The sequence below is a fragment of the Gossypium hirsutum genome, chromosome A06 (assembly GCF_007990345.1).
Source record: "Gossypium hirsutum isolate 1008001.06 chromosome A06, Gossypium_hirsutum_v2.1, whole genome shotgun sequence".
In the NCBI taxonomy this organism is placed as follows: domain Eukaryota; kingdom Viridiplantae; phylum Streptophyta; class Magnoliopsida; order Malvales; family Malvaceae; genus Gossypium; species Gossypium hirsutum.
In genome coordinates this window covers 104696100-104708276 of record NC_053429.1, presented here as the reverse complement: position 1 = coordinate 104708276, position 12177 = coordinate 104696100, and the positions used below count along the sequence as shown (strand labels likewise).

The 12177-nt window shown below is 38.7% G+C and overlaps 1 non-coding gene across 1 annotated transcript; it reads right to left on the bottom strand.

Moving 5' to 3' along the window:
- Positions 1-368: 368 nt before the first annotated feature.
- LOC121231279 (small nucleolar RNA R71) lies at positions 369-475 on the bottom strand. The gene has a single exon (XR_005929342.1). It is a non-coding gene; the product is annotated as a small nucleolar RNA R71 (small nucleolar RNA).
- Positions 476-12177: the final 11702 nt, after the last annotated feature.

The following is a 12177-nucleotide window of genomic DNA, read 5'->3' as shown; positions in this document are numbered from 1 at the left end:
CATGCACTATGTATGATTATGCTAAACCTTCTTTATCAGGAATTGAATCTAGCATAGTTAGACCTGCTATAGCTGCAAATACTTTTGAATTAAAACCTAACACTATTCAGATGATACAAAAATTTGTTCAGTTTGATGGTTTGCAGGATGAAGATCCTAACGCTCACTTAGCAAACTTTCTGGAATTTTGTGATACATTTAAAATCAATGGCGTTTCTGATGATGCCATTCGTCTTCGGTTATTCCTTTTTTCTTTAAGGAAAAAAGCTAAACAGTGGTTGAACTCGTTACCACGAGGGTCAATTACTACTTGGGAACAAATGACTGAAAAATTTTTACTGAAATATTTTTCGTCGGCTAAACTGGCTAAATTACGTAATGATATCTCTTCTTTTGTGCAGATGGATTTCTAAACACTCTACTATGCATGAGAGAGATACAAGGACCTTTTGAGAAGGTGCCCTCACCATGGGTTACCGCTTTGGCTCCAAGTACAAACATTTCACAATGGTCTGAATCCTTCGACTCGGCAAATGGTTGACGCAGCTGCTGGCGGAACCATCAACAATAAAACACCAGAAGATACCTATGAGTTTATAGAAGAAATGTCACTGAATAACTATCAGTGGCAAGTCATGAGGACAAAGCCAACAAAAACAGCCGGTGTTTATAACGTCGATTTGGTCACCATGCTCTCTAATCAGGTAGAATTCTTAAATAAAAAGATTGATGGTTTTCTTAATTCATCACAGGTTCACCCAGTAATGCAGTGCGAAGCAAGTAGTGGTGGAACAAACCATTCGGCATACCAACCTTATGGCCATAACATGGATAACGAGCAATTAAATTACATGGGTAATAATCCTCGACCTCAAAACAATCCATACAATAACACTTACAATGCAGGTTGGAGGAACCACCCCAATTTCTCGTGGGGCGGTCAAGGAAATCAAAGATGACAACATCCTCCAGGCTACCAACAACCACCCTACCAACAGGAAAAGAAGCCAAATCTTGAAGAGATGCTCTCAAAGTTCATATCAGTGTCAGAAACCCGTTTTTAGAACACCGAGCCAGCACCTAAGAATCAACAAGCGTCGATCCAAGGGCTCGAGGCTCAGATAGGCCAGCTTTCCAAACTAATCTCTGAATGACCACAAGGTAGTTTGCCAAGTAATACCGAACCTAACCCAAGGGAACAACTCAACGCAATTAATATTCAAGATGACGTATGAGTCATTGAGCCTGAACCAGAACCAAGGCACGAAATTGTGGTAAGCAAAGGTCAAGGTGAGGTAGATTATAATAAAAACAAACCAGTGCCTGTCGAATATAAACTTCGTGTGCCATACCCCAACGCAACAAGGAAAGACTGCTCAGATGAACAATTTGGTAAATTCCTTAAACTCTTAAAAAAATTACATATTAACTTACATTTTATTGAAGCTCTATCGCAGATACCAAACGCAATGAAATTTTTAAAGGAGCTTTTAGCAAATAAGCGAAAGTTGGACGAGGAGTCGCATGTGGAGCTAAACGCAGTTTGCTCAGCCATTCTCCAAAATAAACATACCCAACAAACTAAAAGATCCAAGGAGCTTTACTATTCCTTACTTAATTGGTAGTTTAGATATTAATTATGCATTGGCTGATCTAGGGGCTAGTATCAACGTCATGCCTTACAAAATGTTTAAGCAACTAGGTCTCGGGAAACCCAAACAGACTAGGATGAGCATTCAATTAGTTGATAAAACTATAAGATTCCCTAGAGGTATTATTGAATATGTGCTAGTTAAAATCGATAAATTTATATTTCCCGTTGACTTTATTGTTCTAGACATAGAAGAGGATAGCAACACTCCTTTAATCCTAGGAAGGCCCTTTTTAGCAACTGCTAAAACTATCATTAGTGTTGGCACAGGTGAACTCACACTCCAGGTGGGAGACGAAACAATCACCCTTCATGCTTGCAATTCTGGCAACACATCAGGGATTGAAGGTAAGTATTTAAACCATCCTACTAAAACTAACAATATGGTGAAACCTACTTTGCAAAAAATGAGTCTGAATGAAGCACACGAGTCGTTCTCAAGTAATAGTAGAGGACCTGTTCATGAAGATCGAAGACTACATATCGAGGAACTCGATGAATGGAGAGCACACAAACCAAGAACACCCGAAAATCAAAACTATGCCAAAACGAGCCCGATACCTCTCCAAATCAACTTAAGGCTGGTGATACGGTCTTATTAGAATTGTACATATTTTTACCCCAAAACAAGCCCGATACCATAAATTATACATATTTTTACCCCATTTTAATGCATTTTATGGATGATTTCTCATTAGAATTGGTCAATTCGATGCTCCTAATGCTTTAATTTCATGTTTTATACTTAGGAGAGCATAGGAGAGCGAAAGGAACGAGAAACGGGCCAAAAATGGAGAAAATGGGCCAAAGTACCAAATCAACACGGCCTGGACCTCCTCACACGGGCAGACCACACAGTCGTGTCAATTTGGCAGGCTCAACCATGGCCTGAAGTAATCAAACACGGGTGTGTCCCTGCCGAGCCCAAGTTTAGTCCAATTCAAAAAAAGGTAAATTTGAGGGTTTTTAGGCATCCCAAAGCCTATAAATACACCCTAGAGGAGGAGAAAAAGGGAGGCAGAGAAGAGGGAGTAAGGAATTACTCCAAGGAAGCCGATTGATCCATCTTAGAAGCCAGATTCATCATCAAGATTGAAGATCTCTCCTCAATTCCCCTTCAGGAGTTTTTGGGTTTTCTTTATGTTTTGTATTCTTTATTCTTCTGAGATGTTTTCTTATTTAGTTATGAACTAAAACCCCTAAATACCTAAGGGGAATGAAACCTAAGATGAATCTTGTTATTATTTTCTGAATCGTATGATAAATATTTAACTTGTTCTTAATTATGTGTTCTTAATTCTTGTTTTGACATCCCGGGATACTGATTCAAGACATGCTCTTATTCAGAGGAGGAATAGACCCTGTCTAAGAGTACATTTGTCATAATTAAGCGGAGTTGATTGTGCACCTAGAAATAGGGTGACAAGATTTTTTCGGATTAGGGTGAAACCTAATAAGGGGATCCATAGATCGAGTTAATGCAACCCTAGAGTGTTAATTAGAGAAAAGTCTCGATTATTCAATCTAGGGATTAGATGTTATTAGTCTTGAATAGGGATAATAACATAACTTAGGGATCTCTACGGAACAAGTTAAATGAATAAATCGTCCGATTCGGAGCCAGAATAACAAGTAAAGTCTAGGTGGATTTTTCCTTAGGTATTGTTTTCATTCAATCGATTTTCCCAAAAGCAATTCCCCAATTCTATTCTTTGTGCATTCTTAGTTTAGATCATTAGTTAATTAAAACAAAACCTCTTTATTCTTAGGCTAGATAATAAAAAGTCAATCATTACTAGTACTTTTAGTTCCTTTGGGTTCGACAATCCGGGCTTGCTAAAACTATACCATTGTTCGATAGGTACACTTGTCTACATCGTGATAATAGTTAGGTCAAGAACGAGTAATTATAAATATTTAAAACCTATCACAAAATCACACGATCAAGAATTCTAAGAAAATTTCTAAGGTTGAGCCTCACACACCAATGTGGAGGAGATGTACATGTCCGTGTACTTTGGGACACACTCGTGTCCCGTACTTGTGAGGGATTTCTAAAAATTATTTTTCATTTCGAACCTACAGGGGTTTTCACATGGCTGAGCACATGCCTGTGTCCTTGGCCCGTGTCCCTCACACGGCCTAGACACGCCCGTGTCCTCGCCTGTGTCCAAAAACCTGAACATTCTGTTTATGATGTCATCACTTATTTAGGGGCACAAGGCCATGGCACACGCCCATGTGCTAGGCTGTGTCCTTCACACGGTTGAGACACACAGCCGTGTCTCTACCCGTGTGTTTACTACCATGCAAACTGACTTAGAAATTTTAGGTGTAGGGGACACACGGCTGGGCAACATGCCCAAGGGGCTGGCCATGTGTCACACATGGCCTAGACACATGCCTGTGTGTCTGCCCGTATGGATCTTTTTGGAGGCTATTTTCCAAGCCATTGGTCACCTTCAATCACTCATACATTCAAACACACTTTACAACATGCAACATGACATATTTATACAATCAAACATTCTACACCATGGCAATCTCACATCTTCATAATGTCATCTTATTGCACCCTTATTTGTTGCACCATTTAGAGGCATTCCACACCCATTTTATGCATTATTAAACTTGTTACCATAACCTCAAATTGTGTATTCATGCACATAGTCATTTTAAGTCATTAGGTCATCCTTTAACCTTTAGCATTTAATCCACACTTTACCATACATTCATCAATCAACAACATACCACATCATTATCATGCATTCACCAAGCAATAACATATCCTACCATCAAGGCACTAACACATGCATGTATGGGTAATTAGATTACAATCCAGATGTTCAAATATGACCCATATCACATGGCCATTACAAAAGAATCATCATCATCATAGGCCTTCACAAATTGGCCAAATAACATAACACATATAAAAAAAATGACCAAGTTCCTATACATGCCATACTTAAAATAATAATTTCACTATACCCAATAGTCTTTTGATAGTATGATCAAATATTCCGATAGCTTCCAATCTCCAAGCTAGCTTGGTGGAACTACAAAGGATAGAAAGAGAGGGGAGTAAGCATTAAAGCTTAGTAAGTCTATATATAAATAATATGTAAAAGTAATAAACAATCAATATGTAAAAACATGGTAACATATACATAAATATTTTTCTCCATTCAAACCTTTCTGCTTACTCATCATATGCTCATACATACTTGCTCATCTTAAATCGATCTTAATCAAAGCATTACTCATAGGTTTAGCGTACGTACATGTACTCATCGTAGAGTACCGATAACCATACCTCTTTCATTACAATCGTTACATTACCCGTTGAACACTCGGAATACTATTGGATACGTGGAAACCTTGCACATAAGTGCCACATATACAAACGTAGCCGAAGCTACCTCATAACATGTAACACATCCAAATGAACTTGGACCTCTCAACAAGCTTGGATGTTACATGAATCGTATCCATAATGAACTTCGACCACTCAACGAGCTCGGATGCTACATACCTCACGAACCCGGACCACTCAACGAGTTCAGACTTCTTAGTTCCTAGTGACATGTCACTTGTATACTAAACTATTCCTAAGGTTCAAACGAGATTTTTCTCACTTGCATATAGTATCTCCATCGTACTTGTTCGTAACTTCGTGGTTAACAACCATGATAACATTAATGCTTTCATAACAATCAGTAGGCATATAACTCATAATTAAAACATTTATCACATCATATTAAAGCATTAAAACATACTACAATACCATATTATTTGCACATCTACTTACCTCGATACAAAACGATGATAATCGAGCCTAGTCGTCGTATACTTTATTCTTTCCTCGATCAAGTCCCAATTCACGTGTTTCTTGGTCTATAATGCCAAATTTAACTTACTTGTTATTCACATTATCAAATGATTCCATAAATCATACTCTTGCAAATTTACATTTTGACCCTTATACTTTCACATATTTACGATTTAGTCCCTAGGCTCGTAAAATGAAATGCATGCATATTCTTGATTACCCAAGCTTGGCCGAACCTTTTATATGCTCATATCAGCCCATATTTTTTTCACATTATTACTACTCACTTTTACACTTTTACAAACAAGTCCCTTATTTAGGTGTTTTCACTAAAAATCGCCTAATAAAAGATGTTCACCATGCATCAAACATTCATATTCCTCCATAAATCATCAAAATAAAAGCATGTCATGCATGGGTCAATATTCATACATGAACTCTAGCTCAAAATATAGCTAGAAATGGGTAGATCATGTTACCGGGACTTCAAAAATGTAAAGAACATTAAAAACAAGGCTAGGGAACACTTACTATTGAGCTTGGAAATGTTGAACAAAACCCTAGCTATGGTGTTTTATTATTTTCGACAGCCAAGGAGAAAGATGGACATATTCTTGGTTTGATTTTCCCTTTTTATTCTTTTAATTACCTAATGACCAAAATGCCCTTAGGGTTTCTCTTTCCAATTTTTTTCTATGCATGTCCATTTTTGTCCAAAATTTTAGAAATTGGTAAAATTTCTAATTAAGACCTTCTAATTCATAATCTAATTAAATTTCATGCTTAAAGCTTCAAGAATGCAAGTTTTGCGCTTTATTCAATTTGGTCCCTAAAATGCAATTAGACATTTTATGTATAGAATTTCTTCATGAAACTTTCACACAAGCATGCATTCATAACATAAACCTCATAAGAATCATAAAATAATTATTTCTATCTCGAATTTGTGGTCTTGAAACCATTGTTCCAATTAGGCCATAATTCAGAATGTAACAATAAAAGTATGAAATATTGAGAATTTTGGACTACTTCTAGTATAAAACGTAATCAGCTAGGCTTGGTTAGTGAGAAAATATGATAAAAATCAAATTTCAGACCTAGGGGTAAAATGGTCATTTTGTGAAAATCTATGGGCAAAACGGTCATTTTATCCAATTATGAATTTTTGAGTGTCTAGAATAATATGCTTATGAGATGAATTAATTTCTATCATTTTAGATCAAGAATTACAAAATCTGGGCCTAGACCGGGGAAAAACGAAGTAAGTGGACTAAGCCGAGCTAGTCATCCATATTTTGTAATCTGAGGTAAGTTGTACATAAATAATAAAACTATATTGTTATTCTAGGTGTTTGAATTGATATAACGCAAATTGCTTGATTGTGGAAATGATTATGTATGATGAATATTGAGATAGTAGAACTCCCATTTGAACCTTAGAAAATAAATTGGATATTCATGCCATGACATTCGGGTTATTTGTGTGCTAGTGTAAGACATGTCTGGGACATGCATCGCCCACAATATGAGAGCCAGTGTAAGACCATGTATGGGACATGGCATTGGTATTGAGACGAAAGCCAGTGTAAGACATGTCTGGGACATGCATCGGCTACGAGATGTGTCAATGTAAGACCATGTCTAGGACATGGCATCGGGACGGATATGTGAGAGCTAGTGTAAGACCATGTCTGGGACATGGCATTCGCCTCAATTTTGATAGCCAGTGTAATACCATGTTTGAGACATGGCATCGACTTAACGGATGAGCCAGTGTAAGACCATGTCTGGGACATGCCATCGGTATTATACCCTAAGTTTGAGGCTTAGTAAATATCCAATAGCATTTCAAATGGTTCAATGGTGAGAGTTACAGTTTAAGTTAAATGAGAAAAGTATAACCATGTTGTGAGTGGTACAGGTACCTATTTGAAATGTATGTGATGTGAGCTTAGTATATGCTATGTGAATTGTATTGGATAGTGACGAGTAAGTTGTGCTTATGCCTACTTTTGTATTAAGAGCATGTTGATGAATGGTAAAGTTGTTGCTAAATCTATTTTATGCAACTTACTAAGCTTTATGCTTACTCCGTTTCTTTCCATCTTCTTATAGTGTCGCCTATTTAGATCGTGAATCAACAGACGTCGGAGGCTTCGATCACACTATCAATTGAAGCACTTCGTACAATTAGTTATTAAATTTTGATTATGGCATGTATAGGACTCTTTGATTTTATTTTAGTGCTACATTGTTTTGGGGCCAACTGTGTTCGCTTGCTTTAATATTTTACTCATTTTGTACAAGGCCATGAAAAATGACTAATACTGAAAGTTATTATATGAATGCAAAGTAGTCTTTCATGAATGAGGAATTGTTGGTATGGTTGAATACATGAATTGCATATAGACTTTAGCTATGGTTGTTGTTATGTTGTGTTCCGGGGTGGCAAAGGGCTTGGTAGATAGCCCTATATTTTTCACACGGGTAGACACACGGGCATGTGTCTAGGCCGTGTGTGACACATAGCCAGCCCCATTGGCATGTTGTCCGTCTGTGTGTACCCTGCACGTAAAAAATTCAAGTCAATATGCATAATAGTAAACACACGAGTAGAGACACGGCCGTGTGTCTTAGTCACGTGGAGGACACGGCCTCTTGCCACGGGCGTGCGTCTTGGCCTTGTGCCCCTTATTAGATGCTAACATCAGAAACAGAATGTCAAGGTTTTTGGACACGGGCGTGTCATGGTCGTGTGAAGGACACGGGCCATAGACACAAGCGTGTGTCAGGCTGTATGAAAGCCACTGTAGGTTCGAATTTAGAATTTAATTCACATGGGCATAGGACACAGGCGTGTCCCTAGATACTTAGGCCGTGTGTGTCAGACGAGCCAATAACATGGGCATGTTATAATAACCACATAAGCGTGTTGCCCTTCCACACGGGTGTGTGCCCTGTCTCAAAAATCATTTTTATTAAGTTTGTCTAAGGAGGCAAGTTGGTTCTGAGTGCTGTCCAATGATTGTTTGAGGCCTGGTAGGACCGTATTAAGAAGATTAAATAAAGTTCGAAAAAGTTATAAATTTGATCAAGTCTTGATGACTCAGAAATAATTGTGTGCATGTGTTAAATTTTTGTAATGCCTTGTATGCCATCACGGGGTAGGGCACAGGTGTGGGGTGTTACATTTAGTGGTATCAGAGCTATGGTTTAGTCAGTTCTAGGACTAACCTAGCATGAGTTCGAGTCTATCTATACATGCCATAGTTGTATATTGATAGTGTGACAACTCCTAACGATTATAAATTATGTTTTTCATATAGTAAATGGATTCTGAAATAGCTACGACAGATGATTTGGAAAGTAATACACTGGCTCCCGCGAAGGGACTGCGCCAGTTGATAGTGGGCCCATGACGATGAGTCAGGGCAGAGGAGCTAGAGAAGCTTACCTCCATATGATAGACGTGTGGTATTCGGAGTTCATTCTTGCAAATCTGAATACTCCACCTCCCCCACCTCCTCTGATTCCTCAGTATGCCCCGTAGCTCCGCAAAGAGTGGATTTGGTTAGGAGAGAGAAACCCCCAGTAGATAAGATACTAAAGCAAAGGGCCAAAGCATTTCGGGCTAAAATTGATGACCTAGAAAGAGCAGAGTTCTGGTTGGAAAATACCATTAGGGTATTTGATGAGCTATCGTGTACGCCTGAGGAGTGCGTGAAGTACAGTGTCACTCCTACTAGACTCAGCCTACCAATGGTGGAATACTATTGTGTTCATTGTACCGAGAGACAGGATAACTTGGGAGTTCTTCCAGGAAGAGTTTCAGAAGAAGTACATTAGCAGAGATTTATAAACTAGAAGAGGAAGGAATTTTTAGAGCTGCAGTAAGGCCGTATGACAGTGACGGCGTATGAACGTGAGTTTGTTAGACTCAGCAAGTACGCTCGAGAGTGCGTACCACCGAGGCCATAATGTGTAAGAGGTTCGAGGATGGCCTGAATGAAGATATCCGAGTATTTGTCAGCATCCTAGAACTAAAGAAATTTGTAGCACTGGTTGAAAGAGCTTGCAGAGTAGAAGAGTTGGTTAAAGAGAAGAGAAAGGCGGCTATTAAGTCACGTAATTCGAAGAGATGGGGAAGTCACATTAGTCCTCATCTAAGAGATCCAAAGAATTCACTATCTGATCGAATACTTCAGGGGGATTCTCGAGTAAAAACAAGAACAAGCAGTACTCGACATCTAAAGCCCAAACCACTTCTATCACAAGTGTTGGTAGTGCTCGGCCAAATAGGTTGGAGTGTTCACAGTATGGTAGGCATCATTTCTACGAGTGCCGAGGGAATGGAAGAGGTTGCTTCAAATGTGGATCTTTAGACCACCTCATCCAAGACTTCTTTGAATTAGATGAAAAAGAGAAAAGTCCTGATGTAAGGGTGAGTAGTGCTCCTACGAGAGGTAGACCACAGAAGAACCTGGGTAGTGGGGCTAGCAGTAATGGTGCCCCTAGAGATTCAGCTGTGAGGTCCGACGGCCATGCGCCTGCAAGGACTTATATCATTCGCGCTCGCGAAGAGGCATCTTCACCAAATGTGATTACGGGTACTTTTTCCCTTCTCGATATTTCTGTTATTGCTTTAATTGATCCCGGGTTTACTCATTCCTATGTATGCATGAAATTAGTATCCAGTATGAATATGTTTGTTAAGTCTACCGAATTTGTGATAAAAGTGTCAAACCCGTTAGGTAGGCATGTGATAATTGATAAAGTGTGTAGAGATTGTCCTTTGATGATTAGAGGTTATTGTTTTCCGGCTAACCTCATGCTACTACCATTTGATGAATTTGATCTGATTCTTGGCATGGATTGGTTAACTACTCATGATGTGATAGTGAATTATGGTAGCAAGTTTATTGAAATGAAATATGAGAATGGGGATATTATTCGAGTTGAATCAGGTGAACCAAATAACCCACCAGTACTGATCTCGTATTTGACTGTCGAGTAATATTTGAGAAAAGGGTATGAGTCTTACCTAGCATGTAACACCCCAAACCTGGCCTGGAAGTTTGGCTTGAATCTGGCGTGTCACATTGAAGTGTTTTTCGAAAACCATGTTTCCATTAATAGCCCTTCTTAATAATTAAAAACTTATACCCTTTTTAAACCTTGTTAGAAAACCTCAGCTGAATAACAATCTTAACAACTTTGTAAAAATCTTGGCAGTTGCGGAAGCTTAATTTAAAAACAATTGCGGATACGTGATGTTTTGAACAACAGTAGTTGCTTTGGAAAACCGTGTTCTAATACTAGCAATTATAAGAATAATAAATAAAATTCCAAATTTGAAATCCAGAAAATTACAACGGCTTTACTACAACCCACATAAAAACATTTAAAAGTAATAATCAAAACTGTAACATAAATAGTGTGTGTGGCTTCCTCCAAGCCCCTCGCAGCTCTAATCCGTCTAAGGCTGGAAATTACCTGAAAGGTTAATAAATAGGGTGAGTTTACGAAAACTCAATGAGAAATCCCTTATTATAAAAAAGGAACAGTCAGTCATATAAAAGAATTAAAAGTCTGGCCCCAGGCCTACTTACATTTTCAGTATCAATTGAGCCTTAGCCCATTATAACAGACAGTACCAGATGGGTTTTAGCCCATTACAAAATAAGAAACATTATCAGAACTAGAATCAAAATGAGAATTAGAATCAGAATCAGGTGACAGAATCAGAATCAGAATCAGAATTAGATGACAAAATCAGAATCAGTATCAGGTAACAGAATCAGAATCAGAATGTGAATACAATCCCAACCCAATCCAGCCGTATACACCCCCGTACCAACCTTACACCATGTGGGGAGACAACTCGACCCACCCATCCGCTACACACCACAGAATTTGCAGCATAGCTGCCAAAACAGATATTGTGACAGAGTCACCAGATACAGATATTGTGGCAGAGCCACTAGAAACAGATAATGTGGCAAAGCCACTTAACAGAATATGTGGCACAAAGCCATCAATAACTGCATTATGTTAGGCATATAGCCATCAACTAGAGTAACATAACCGGCACACAGCGCTAGGTAAATGTGATCGACACAGAGTCGTCAATAACCATATATTGGCACATAGCCTTAGGCAAATACGTTTGGCACACAGCCATAATCAGGTTGGCACAAAGCCATATGTAGGATGGCGCAAAGCCATAATCAGAATAATTGGCTTTAAGCCATTGGTAGTTGTATCATGTTAGGCACATAGCTATCAGCGACGGTAATATAGTCGGCACATAGCCTCGGGTAAATATGATCGACACAGAGTCATCAATATCATATATTGGGCTTAAAAGCCACCGGTAGATCCACAGTCGTCAAGCAACCATGCGATCCTAACAGATCAGATCTTCCTCCGTACAAAATCCCAACCCATGCAACATGTCATGTATGCAGAATGTCATGCCCATATTTGAATCAAACAATCACAGTCAAGTCATAGCACTAACATATATTCACAATCAAATCTGTCAACCACACAATCCAAGTCAGTCACTTGCCCACAAGGGCAAAACAACCATTTAACAAACTAGGGGCAAAATGGTAATTTTACCCTACAAGGGTATCTCGGTAATTCTACCCTACAGGGGTATTTCAGTATTTCTACCCTACAAGGGTATTTT